Source organism: Heterodontus francisci, chromosome 9 (genome assembly GCF_036365525.1).
Source record: "Heterodontus francisci isolate sHetFra1 chromosome 9, sHetFra1.hap1, whole genome shotgun sequence".
Classification (NCBI taxonomy): domain Eukaryota; kingdom Metazoa; phylum Chordata; class Chondrichthyes; order Heterodontiformes; family Heterodontidae; genus Heterodontus; species Heterodontus francisci.
Genome location: NC_090379.1, coordinates 28,293,608 through 28,306,204, shown reverse-complemented (window position 1 = coordinate 28,306,204; position 12,597 = coordinate 28,293,608). Strand labels below are relative to the sequence as shown.

The following is a 12,597-nucleotide window of genomic DNA, read 5'->3' as shown; positions in this document are numbered from 1 at the left end:
TGGAGTTTGCAAGTTCTCCCTGTGACTGCGTTGATTTTTGCCGGGTGCTCTGGTTTCCTCCCACAGCCAAAGACTTGCAGGTTGATAGGTAAATTGGCCATTATAAATTTCCCCCAGTATAGGGAGGTAGTAGGGGAATATAGGGACAGATGGGAATGTGGTAGGAATATGGGATTAGCGTGGGATTAGCATAAATGGGTGGTTGATGGTCGGCACAGACTCGGTGGGCCAAAGGGCCTGTTTCAGTGCTGTATCTCTCAATAAAATAAACAAATAGCCCTCTTTCTTTGCTGTAAATGACTCTATGATGATAACTAATGGTAATTCATTGAACTTGCACTGATAACTAATAATCATAGTGGTAACACTCAGATTCCCCTCATAACAAGCAGTAATACTATAACCCACTGATATTTACCTCAAAACCATAGCTAGAATCCCCCAATCCTTCACAAGATGCAGTATGACTCTCCAGTTGGCTTCTATTATCTGCTCGATCTCTCACCCTATCTCCGTGGACTTTGCTTTGGACTCCGGTTCCATGTGTAGGTGACAACTCTGAACTGGGAACCTCAGTCAGGGTTGATCTGTACTTGGACTTGGCACATTAAAACCGGCCAGTACAGACTGGGCTTGCTGTGCATGCGCCGGAAGCATGCAGAGTGGACATATTGTGATGCCTAGCCACATTGAGCACTAATTTAGCGCAGGAACTGCCATTTTAGATCTTGCAGGTCCTATTAACATCATCTCTTAATCACCCCCAGCTGAATGCCCCCCACTAGCAATATTTAAAGGGATCATCAGGGGACTTGAAGGTGAAGTGTTTTTGACTTTCTTTTGCTGTTGCAAAGTTAGTGGAAGCACTTTTTCAGTGTTATTGGAAGAGTTTGAAAAAGTTTTTGGCTTCACAAGGGAATGGTGCTGGAACTTGACAAGGAGGTCAGAGGAGTTGGAAGGCCTGTCAGTAGAAAGCTTGCTTTCAGTAATGGGGGCTATGGTTGCAGTTCCTCCTGGGCTGCAGCATGACTTGGAAATGGAGCAGAGGCAGCAGGGGGTCGGAGGGAGGCTTCGTGCAGAGGGAGGAGGAGGAGGGTTCTCAATAAAAAGCCCTATCCACCTAGGTTCTTCACAGAGCACTTCTCCGACCTCCACCCCAGTCAGGAGCAGTGTCTGAGGTGGCTACATTTCGCCAAAGAGGTGATGACTGAACTATGCCACTTCCTCGAACTGAACTGCAACCACACAGCAGGACAAGGAAGGTGCTGCCGGTGGCTGTGAAGATCACCATACCACTCAATTTCTATTGCAGAGGATGCTTCCAGGCTGAAGTAGGTGACATTCCCAACATTTCATAGTTGGCTGTGCATCGCTACATCAGGAAGGTGACAGAGACCCTGAACAGAAGGAGAAGGGAGAAGCAGGAGGACCAAGCATGTGGCATTGCCAGGCTAGCAGATTCCAATGGTGCAGGGTGCTATCAACAGCACACACGTGGCTCTGAGGGCCCCACATAGAAACAGGGAGAAATACCATAACTACAAGGTCTACCACTCACTCAACATGAAATTAGTTTGCGACCATGGACTGAACAGCTTGACAGTAAATGCCCACTATCCCGGCAGCAGCCACGACGCATTCATTCTATGCTGTCAGACACTCGTGTCATCTTTGGGCCACAATGCCAAATCAGAGGCTGGCTGCTTGGTGACAAAGACGACCGCTCTACACCTGGTTCTTGACTATCCTGCACTACTTGACCCCGCGTGGAGAGCGTCATAGAGTCATAGAGTTATACAGCACAGAAACAGGCCCTTTGGCCCATCGTGTCCATGCTGTCCAGCAAACACCTATCTATTCTAATCCCATTTTCCAGCACTTGTCCTGTAGCCTTGTATGCTCTGGCATTTCAAGTGTTCATCTAAATACTTCTTAAATGTTGTGAGGGTTCCTGTCTCTACCACCTCTTCAGGCAGTGTGTTCCAGATTCAAACCACTCTCTGGGTGAAAAAATGTTTCCTCAAATCCCCTCTAAACCTCCTGCCCCTTACCTTAAATCTATGCCCCCTGGTTATTGGCACTTCCACTAAGGGAAAAAGTTTCTTCCTATCTACCCTATCTATGCCCCTCATAATTTTGTATACCTCAATCAGGTCCCCCCTCAGCCTTCTCTGCTGTAAGGAAAACAACCCTAGCCTATCCAGTCACTCTTCATACCTGAAATGCTCCAGCCCAGACAACATCCTGGTGAATCTCCTCTGCATCCTCTCCAGTGCAATCGCATCCTTCCTATAGAACTGAACTCCCAGTACTCCAGTTGTGGCCTAACTAGTGTTTTATATAGCTCTAACATAACCTCCCTGCTCTTATATCCTATGCCTCAGCTAATAAAGGCAAGTAATCCATATGCCTTCCTAACCACGTTATCTACCTATGCTGCTGCCTTCAGTGATCTATGGACAAGTACACCAAGGTCTCTCTGACCCCTATATTTCCTAGGGTCCTACCATCCATTGTACATTTCCTTGCCTTGTTAGTCCTCCCAAAATGCATCACCTCACACTTCTCAGGATTAAATTCTATTTGCCACTGCTCCGCCCATCTTACCAGCCCATCTATATCGTCCTGTAATCTAAGGCTCTCCTCCTCACTATTTACGACACCACCAATTTTCATGTTATCTGTGAACTTATATCTCCTATATTCACGTCTAAATCATTAATGTACACTACAAACAGCAAGGATCCCAGCACCGATCCCTGCGGTACACCACTGGTCACAGGCTTCCAATCGCAAAAACAACCCTCGCCCATCACCCTCTGCCTCCTGCCACTAAGCCAATTTTGAATCCAATTTGCCAATTGCCCTGGATCCCATGGGCTCTTGCCTTCCTCACCAATCTCCCATGCGGGGCCTTATCAAAAGCCTTACTGAAGTCCATGCAGACTACATCAACTGCTTCACCCTCATCTGCACATCTAGTCACCTCCTCAAAAAATTCAATCAAATTAGTAAGACATAATCTCCCCCTTACAAAGCCATGCTGACTATCTTTGATTAATCCTTGCTTCTCCAAGTGGAGATTAATTCTGTCCCTCAGAATTTTTTCCAATAGTTTCCCAACCACTGATGTTAGACTGTAATTACCTGGTTTATCCCTACTACCCTTCTTGAATAATGGTACCACATTCGCTGTCCTCCAGTCCTCTGGCACTTCTCCTGTGGCCAGAGAGGATTTGAAAATTTGTGTCAGAGCCCCTGCTATCTCCTCCCTTGCCTCACATCGCAGCCTGGGATACATCTCATCTGGGCCTGGGGATTTATCCACTTTTAAGCCTGTTAAAACCGCTAATATCTCCTCCCTTTCAATGCTAATTTGTTCAAGTATATCGCAATCCCCCTCCCTGATCTCTACACCTGCATCGTCCTTCTCCATAGTGAACACAGATGAAAAGTAATCATTTAAAAAGCCTCACCTACATCTACCAGCTCCACACACAGATTGTCACTTTGGTCCCTAATGGCCCTACTCTTTCCCTGGTTATCCTCTTGCCCTTAATATACGTATAAAACGCCTTGGGATTTTCCTTTATCTTGCCCGCCAGTGTTTTTTCATGCCCCCTTTTCGCTCTCGTCATTACTTTTTTAAGTGCCCCCCTGCACTTTCTATACGCGTCTAGGGCCTCCACTGTTTTCAGCGCTCTGAATCTGCCATAAGCTTCCTATTTTTCCTTATCCAATCTTCTATATCCCTTGACATCCAGGATTCCCTGGACTTGTAGGTCCTACCCTTCAGCTTTACGGGAACATGTTGGCCCTGAACTCTCACTATTTCCATTTTGAATGACTCCCACTGGTCTGATGTAGACTTTTCTGGGAGCTGCTCCCAGTCCACTTTGGCCAGATCCTGTTTTATCATATTGAAATCAGCCTTCCCGCAATTCAGTACCTTTATTTGCAATCCATCTTTCTCCTTTTCTATAACTACCTTAAATCTTACAGAGTTGTGGTCACTACAATGCGTGCCTACAATAAGAGCCATGCAGTCTCCAGGAACGTCGTGAAGCAAACCATCAGTGTCCTGAAACAATGGTTCCATTGCCTTGACCACTTGAGGGGAGCCCTTTAGTATTCGCCAGAGCATGTTTCCAAACTTGTGTTGATCTGCTGCATCCTTCACAACTTTGATCTGATGTGGGTGCAGGCCGTGTCACCAGGTCTTCGGAGGGCAGTTTGGGAGGAGGAGGAAGTGAAGCAGAATAAAGAGAAGGAGAAGGAAGAGGAAGAGGAAGGAGGAGGCATCCAGGTTTCCTTCACTCCAGACAGGCTGTCAGACATCACTTCCACTGAAATCTCATCCACCCATCACTGTTGCTGTTCAATTCTCCATCCCTTTCCATCCCTCTGCTATGAACAGTGTCCTCTTGGCCAAAATGCTGAAATAAAGTACATCACTAAAAAAGCATTTCATAACAACTTTATCCAACACATTTCCAATAATACACACAAGACTATTCACCTTTGTGCATTTCCTTAGTGCCGGTGCCTGGCGTAGTGCTCCTACACAGTGCTACCCCAGTGGCTACAGCATAGCTGGTGGAAGGTTGCTAAATTTCACTGGGGAGACTGCAGATGGCCTTGCAGGATGCCTTCAAGCAATTCTGAGCCATGAGGGCTCGGCTTTGGACTGCATCTCCTCAGCATGGGCGGCAGCAGTCTGGGCTGGCAGGCTGGCAGGCAACAGCAAGGGCACTGGCGAATGGCAATGACAAGAGCGTGAATGCTGTTAGTCTGAAAAGGGACAGCAGGTATGTGCACCAGGGAGCCACTGCCACTACCTTGGGGCGGCACCTCAGTAATCCTAGTAATCTGCTAGTGCAAAGATTTCTGGACTGCTGTGAGAGCCTACATGCCCTTTTGAGCACTGGTATCCACAGCCATGATGGCAGCAGTCTAAGCCTGCCTGGTATCAAACTGGGCTTGCATCGAAACAGGCAAAGATTTTATGATCGCAGTCCAAGCTTCCACTGCAGCACTCAGGCATTGGGTGGCTTCTGACTGTGCTGTAATGGAAGTCGAGCCACGGCCATCAGATGCTGCATCACCGCTGCGTCTATAAGTACTGTCATGGAGTTGGCTACTATTTCCATGCTGGAAAGAATGGTCTCCAAACTCTGTGCAAAGCCCTATGCCATGTTATAGGCAGACTCCTCCATGTTCCTTGACAGTGTCAGGAGGATGTCTGGTAGGCCTGCCAATGCACCAAGCATCTTAGTGTGCATACCCATCAGCATTTTCCTATACACAGCCCCATCAATTTCCTCATCTGAGTCCCCTGCAGCAGAACTCGTCTGCAACTTCGCCTGCTGGGTATATGGTACCTGTGCTGTGCTTTCCCCCGGCCTGGCTGCAGCCCATTTGTGCCCAGTGACTCACCACATTTTTTTTTTTTAAATTTCCAAAATATACTTTATTCATAAAAATCTGTAAAAATTACATTGCCAAACAGTTTCCAAACAGCACCAAAAAATACAAACATTGCAAGGGAGATCAGTTTCCTTCAATACTGTCATGAGTTTCTTCCCAACCCTTCTGTTTCACAATTGTCATGTCAATTACAGTTTTACATTTACAGCAATTGAGAATATTAACGATACAGTTCGAGGGGTTTCCCATTGATCCAGCCCCTCAGTCCAGCTTGGTGGGGGAACCTTACACTGTGGTCTTTCCCCATTGAGCCTTTGCTGCGGCTGCCCCAAGCTTTAGTACGTCCCTCAGCACGTAGTCCTGGACCTTGGAATGTGCCAGTCTGCAACATTCGGTGGTGGACAACTCTTTGTGCTGGAAGACCAGCAAGTTTCGGGCAGACCAAAGGGCGTCTTTCACCGAATTGATAGTCCTCCAGCAGCAGTTGATGTTTGTCTCGGTGTGCGTCCCTGGGAACAGCCCGTAGAGCACAGACTCCTGTGTTACAGAGCTGCTTGGGATGAACCTTGACAAAAACCATTGCATCTCTTTCCACACCTGCTTTGCAAAGGCACATTCCAGGAGGAGGTGGGCGACCGTCTCTTCCCCACCACAGCCAACGCGGGGGCACTGTGCGGAGGGGGCGAGACTTCGGGTGTGCATGAAGGATCTGACGGGGAGGGCCCTTCTCACCACCAGCCAAGCTACGTCTTGGTGCTTGTTTGAAAGTTCTGGTGATGAGGCATTCCGCCAAATGACTTTGACGGTCTGCTCGGGGAACGATCCGACAGGATCCACCGTTTCCTTTTCCCGTAGGGCCTTGAGGACATTCCGTGCAGACCACTGCCTGATGGACCGGTGGTCAAAGGTGTTTTCCCGCAGAAACTGCTCCACGAAGGATAGGTGGTACGGCACCGCCCAACTGCATGGAGCGTTCCGCGGCAATGTGACCAGGCCCATCCTTCGCAAAACCGGGGACAGATAGAACCTCAGCACGTAGTGGCACTTGGAGTTTGCGTACTGGGGATCTACACACAGCTTGATGCAGCCGCACACGAAGATGGTCATCAGGATGAGGGCCACGTTGGGTACATTTTTCCCGCCCTTGTCCAGAGATTTGAACATCGTGTCCCTCCGGACCCGGTCCATTTTACATCCCCAGACGAAGCGGAAAATGGCTCGGGTGACTGCCACGGCGCAGGAGTGGGGTATGGGCCAGAGCTGCGCCACGTAGAGCAACAACGTGAGCGCCTCGCACCTGATGACCAGGTTCTTACCCACAATGGAGAGAGATCGCTGCCCCCACATGCCCAACTTTTGTCGTACCTTGGCTACTCGCTCCTCCCATGTTTTGGTGCACGCCCCGGCCCTTCCGAACCATATCCCCAGCACCTTCAGGTAATCTGACCTGACGGTGAAGGGGACAAAGGATCGGTCAGCCCAGTTGCCAAAGAACATGGCCTCGCTCTTGCCGTGGTTAACTTTGGCTCCCGAGGCCAGTTCGAACTGGTCGCAGATGCTCATCAGTCTGCGCACGGACAGCGGATCCGAGCAGAAAACGGCGACGTCATCCATGTACAGGGAGGTTTTGACCTGTGTGCCTCCGCTGCCTGGGATTGTCACCCCTCTTATGCTCGCATCCTTCCTAATAGACTCAGCAAAGGGTTCAATACAGCAAACAAACAAGACCGGGGACAGAGGGCAGCCCTGTCTGACTCCAGATTTGATCGGGAAACTTTCTGATTCCCACCCGTTGATTGAGACTGCGCTACTGATGTTTGTGTAGAGCAGTTGGATCCAATTGCAGATTCCCTCCCCAAACCCCATTTTGGAAAGCACGTCCATCATGTAGGTGTGCGATATCCTGTCAAAAGCCTTCTCCTGGTCCAAGCTGATGAGGCAGGTGTCCACCCTCCTGTCCCGTACATAGGCAATCGTATCCCCGAGTAGCGCGAGACTATCAGAGATCTTCCTGCCGGGTACAGTACAGGTCTGATCGGGGTGAATCACCAACTCCAGAGCAGACTTGACTCGACTGGCTATGACTTTGGACAGAATCTTGTAATCAACATTAAGCAGTGAGATGGGCTGCCAATTTCTGATTTCTGCCCTCTCCCCCTTCTGCTTGTAAATGAGGGTGATGATGCCTTTTCTCATGGATTCTGACATGCTGCCGGCCAGGAGCATACTCTCGTATACTTCCAGCAGGTCCGGGCCGACCCAGTCCCACAGGGCCGAGTACAACTCGACCGGTAAGCCGTCGCTCCCGGGAGTTTTACTCGTCTCGAAAGACTCGACGGCCTTTGTCAGCTCGTCCAGAGTTAGCGGCTTGTCCAATCTCTCCCTCCTGCTGTCATCTAAGACCTCTGTGATAGATGACAGGAAGGACTGGGAGGCTCTGCTGTCTGTGGGCTTCGCGTCATACAGCCCAGCATAAAAGGATTTGCTGATCCTTAGTATGTCGGACTGCGAAGACGTTACCGAGCCATCTTCTTCCTTCAGGCTGCTGATAACAGAGCTCTCTGTGTGTACCTTTTGGAAGAAGTAACGCGAGCACGTCTCATCCTGCTCGATGGAGCGGACTCTGGACCGGAAGAGGATCTTGGAGGCCTCCTTGGCAAAGAGCGAGGCCTGCTGGCTCTTCACCTCTTGGAGGTCCTCCTTGACCTCGACCCCCATTGACTGCAACTGGAGTAGATTTTGCATACTTTTCTGGAGTCGGGACATTTCCCTCTGTCTCTCTCTCGCCCTCTGAACACCTTTGTGGATGAAGAACCTCTTGATGTTCTCCTTAATCGCTTCCCACCAGTGAACTGGAGACTCAAAGAGGGGTTTCACGGTCCTCCAACCTTTGTAATCCCTTTTGAGTTCCTCAACGTTCTCTGGGGTCAGCAGTGTCGCATTGAGCTTCCACGTCCCTCTGCCAACCCGCTGGTCGTCCTGTAAGTGACAGTCGGCCAGTAAGAGGCAGTGGTCGGAGAAGAACACCGGCTTGACGTCGGTGGATCCGACCGTGACAGCCCGGGACACAAACAGGAAGTCAATCCTGGAACGGGCAGACCCGTCCGATCTTGACCATGTGTATCTGCGCTGCGCTCCGTCTGCAGGTTTGCTGAAGACGTCGTGCAGTTTGGCATCTTTAACTGTTTCTATTAGGAATCTGGACGTAGCGTCCAGTTTGCTGTCGTCACTGCCGGATCGTCCAGCCGCATCGATGATGCAGTTGAAGTCACCGCCTAGGATGACCGGCCTGGACGTCGCCAGCAGCAGTGGGAGCTGCTGGAAGATGGTCAGCCGCTCGCTGCGTTGTACCGGGGCGTACACGTTGATCAACCGGAGCGGAGCGTTGTTGTACATCAAGTCTGCTACGAGGAGGCGGCCGCCCACCACCTCCTTAACTTCGGAGATGGTGAAGTTACCTCCCCGCAGCAGAATACCCAGGCCGGAGGAACGGCAGTCATTACCCCCCGACCAGATCGATGGCCCGTGGGACCACCATCGCGACCACTGCCTGTAGGTGCTGAGGTGTGGTATTCCACACTCCTGCAGAAACAGTAGGTCAGCTTTGACCTTGGCAAGGTAATCCAAGGTTGAAACACATTTCGTAGTAGATTTAATGCTACGCACATTAATGGAAGCAATTCTTACACCCATTTTTTACTAAAAATTAGTTGTTACTTCCCATACCATTTGTCCTCGCTAGTCCCAGTCCTTCCCCTTCGGGATGTTCCTGCATACCCATCGTGTGCGCAAGCAGTTTCACGTTGGTTGGGCTCAGAAACCCCTCCTGATTTTTCATGCAGGGTTTGTGCCGCTCGGGTGACATCGGGGGGGTCTTGTAGGCAGAGAGGATTGGGTTGTCCTCAGCTGCTTCCATCTGTTCCTCCTCGAAAACATCACAGCTCCCGGTCTCCCGGAGCTCAGGTGCGCCAGACGTGTCTGCTCCCGGTGTCCCGGAGCTGAGATGCGTTGGCCACGTCGTTACGTGTGGGGCATTGGGGTTGGGGCACGCCGGGCCCATCACAGCTTCCAGTGCCCGGGGGCTGGGATGCTTTATCATCCATCTCGGAGTTCTGCCGCCTCTTTTGAAGGGGCTGTCGTTCCAGCATTTCCCCGTCCAGTGAAGAGGAGTTGTTGCAGTCTGATTCAGAAGAGAGCCTCCTCTTGCCACTGGTTTGGGTGGTGGCTTTGGGATGTTTTTTCTTTGTGGTTTTCCTCTGGACCACTTGCCACTGACCTGTTTGTCCATCTGCTGCCTCCTCCTCCATTGATTCTGTCTGTGGAGGAGGGGTTTCCGGGCGCTGGGTAGGTGCTGGGTCGTTGGTTTCAGCTGCCTCCCCTTCCTTCTCAGGTTGAAGTTCCTCACTGCGGAGAAAGCTGCTGGTCTCCTTTCGAACAGCGGACGCCTTCGTCGAACCTTCTCCCGGCCTATCCTTGGACCTTGCCGCCTGAGCATAGCTGAGGCAACGTTTGGGGCAGGTCTTGTAGAGATGGCCTGCCGCACCGCACAAGTTGCAACACTTAGTCTGCTTACAGTCCTTGGTCTGATGGCCTTCCTCCTTGCAGTTCTTGCAAACAACCGTGCTGCAGTTGGCTGCCATGTGACCAGATTTGCCACAGGTGCGGCAAACTCTGGGCTGCCCAGCGTAGACCAAGAAGCCTCGACTTCCCCCGATAGCGAAGCTGGAGGGAGGGTGGATGATGGCTCCACTGGGATCTACCTTCAAGGTCACCTTGACCTGCCGCTTGCTGGTCCAGATCCCAAAGGGGTCCTTGACATCAGTGCTGCTGCCGGCCACCTCGACGTACCTGGCGAGAAAGGTGAGTACATCCACCACCGGAACATGGGGGTTGTAGAGGTGAATCGTCACCACCCGGTCCCGTTGTGACGGAAGCGTGAAGAGCGGCTCCGCTGTGAGGATCGACAGTGGCGCCCGGTCCCCTTTCTCCTTGAACGCCTTCAGGAACTTGATGCATCCCGCCACGTTCCGGAACGTCACGTCGAAGTATCCACTGCTGGGGAAATCCTGCAGGCAGAAGACGTCCGTCGCTTGAAATCCGCAGCAATCGAAGAGAATTTTCTTGATGAAGAAGGTGCGATCGACCGGTGCATCTCCTTCCTTGTCCTTCACGACCACCCGAACGGTGTTGCGCACTCCCTGGCCCGAAGCTCGAAAATTGGTTATAGCCATTTTACTCAAAGCTTCCCCAGGATCAAAAGGCAATGATCATGGTCTCTTCTCAATCAAATAAGCACTGATAAGAGCAGATACTACACTTGATCTTAGCCAAAAGGCCGAGAAGCGATGCAGTATCTCAGCTAATGGATGCAAGTGTCAGATCAAGTGACTGTGCTTCTCAATCAGAGATCTACTGTTGCGCATGCCCTTCATGGTGAGGCCGCACTGTGTGGCCATCCGGCAAATCTTGGGTATCCGAAAGCAAATGTGTAGAAGAAGGTTGGGGTGAGGGAAGGAAGGGGAGAGTGGAAAGAAGGAAGTCCATGGCCACACCATCTGCAGCTTGCACTTCATGGCAGATGTCGGTGAAGTGGGATTGGAGAAGATGAGTAAAGCAGGGACATACCATCATCCTGAATGTTCTTGACGATGCCAAATGCAATCCCTGGTTCTTGGCACTGCTCCCTGTGGTTATATGTAACCCTTCTGTGCAAGAGAGAAGGAAGAATGTCAGTGAATTGGAGTTTATACCTGCCACAGCTGAAAGTTGGAGGTATGTGGAAGCTGCCTGAGATGGGCATGAGGCTGGCAGCATTGGTAAGTGTGCCTTGGTCATTGGTCCAAACATGGACAAAGGAGCTATATTCAAGAGCTGAGGTGAGAGTGATTGCCCTTGACATCAAGGCAACATTTGACAGAGTGACATTCAGGAGCCCTAGCAAAATTGAAGTCAATGGGAATCAGGGGAAAACTCTCCACTGGTACCTAGCACAAAGGAAAATGGTTGCAGTTGTTTGAGGCCAATCATTTGACCCCAGGACATTGCTGCTGGAGTTCCTCAGGGCACTGTCCTCAGCCCCACCATCTTCAGCTGCTTCAACAGATATGAGGATGTTCACTGATGATTGCACAAAGTTCAGATACTGAAGCAGTCCGTGTCCGCATGTAGCAAGACCTGGACAACATTCAGACTTGGGCTGATAAGTGACAAATAACTTTCCTGTTACACAGCGCCAAGCAATGACTATCTCCAACAAGAGAGAAACTAACCATCGTCCTTGACCTTCAACGACATTACGATCACTGAATCTCCCACTATCAGCATCCAGCAGGTTACCATTGACCAGAAACATAACTGGACCAGCCACATAAATACTGTGACTACAGAGCATCAGAGGCTAGGAATACTGTGGTAAGTAACTTACCTCCTGACTCCCTAAAACCCGTCCACCATCTACAAGGCACAAGTCAAGAGTCTGATGGAATACTCTCCACTTGCCTGGATGAGTGCAGCTCCGTCAACGCTCAGGAATCGCGACACAATGCAGGACAAAGCCGCCTACTTGATTGACACCCCATCCATCACCTTAAATATTCACTCCCTCCACCACCAACAGCAGCATATACAAGATGCACTGCAGTAACTCACCAAGCCTCCGTCGACAGCACCTTCCAAACCAGCGACCTCTGCCATCTAGAGGAACAAGGGCAGCAGACGCATGGGAACACCACCAACTGCAAGTTCCCCTCCAAGCCACATACCATCTTGACTTAGAACTATATTGCCATTCCTTCACTGTTGCTGGGTCAAAATCCTAGATTCCCTCTCCAACAGCACTGTGGGTGTACCTACACCATATAAATCTCAGCTGCTCAAGAAGGCAGCTCACCACCACCTTCTCAAGGGCATTTAGAGATGGCGCTCACATCCCATGAACAAATTTAAAAAAAGATTCATGGTACAATAGTAGAAGATGTCATTTGAAAATGTAATCACTGACCTTGACCACTGGTGTGAGGTCATTGATGTTTTCCCAATACTTCAGCCTGATCTTTGGAGCCAGACTCTGGGAATTCACTCCCTGGCCACCTGCTCCCATTCCCTTTGTAGAGTGTGCATGGGTCCCCTATGGAAAAATGGTCTCTTCCCTCCTCTCAAATCCCATCACTA

General features: G+C 50.4%; 1 pseudogene; it reads right to left on the bottom strand.

Moving 5' to 3' along the window:
• Positions 1–10,665: 10,665 nt before the first annotated feature.
• LOC137374047 (U2 spliceosomal RNA) lies at positions 10,666–10,774 on the bottom strand (annotated as a pseudogene).
• Positions 10,775–12,597: the final 1,823 nt, after the last annotated feature.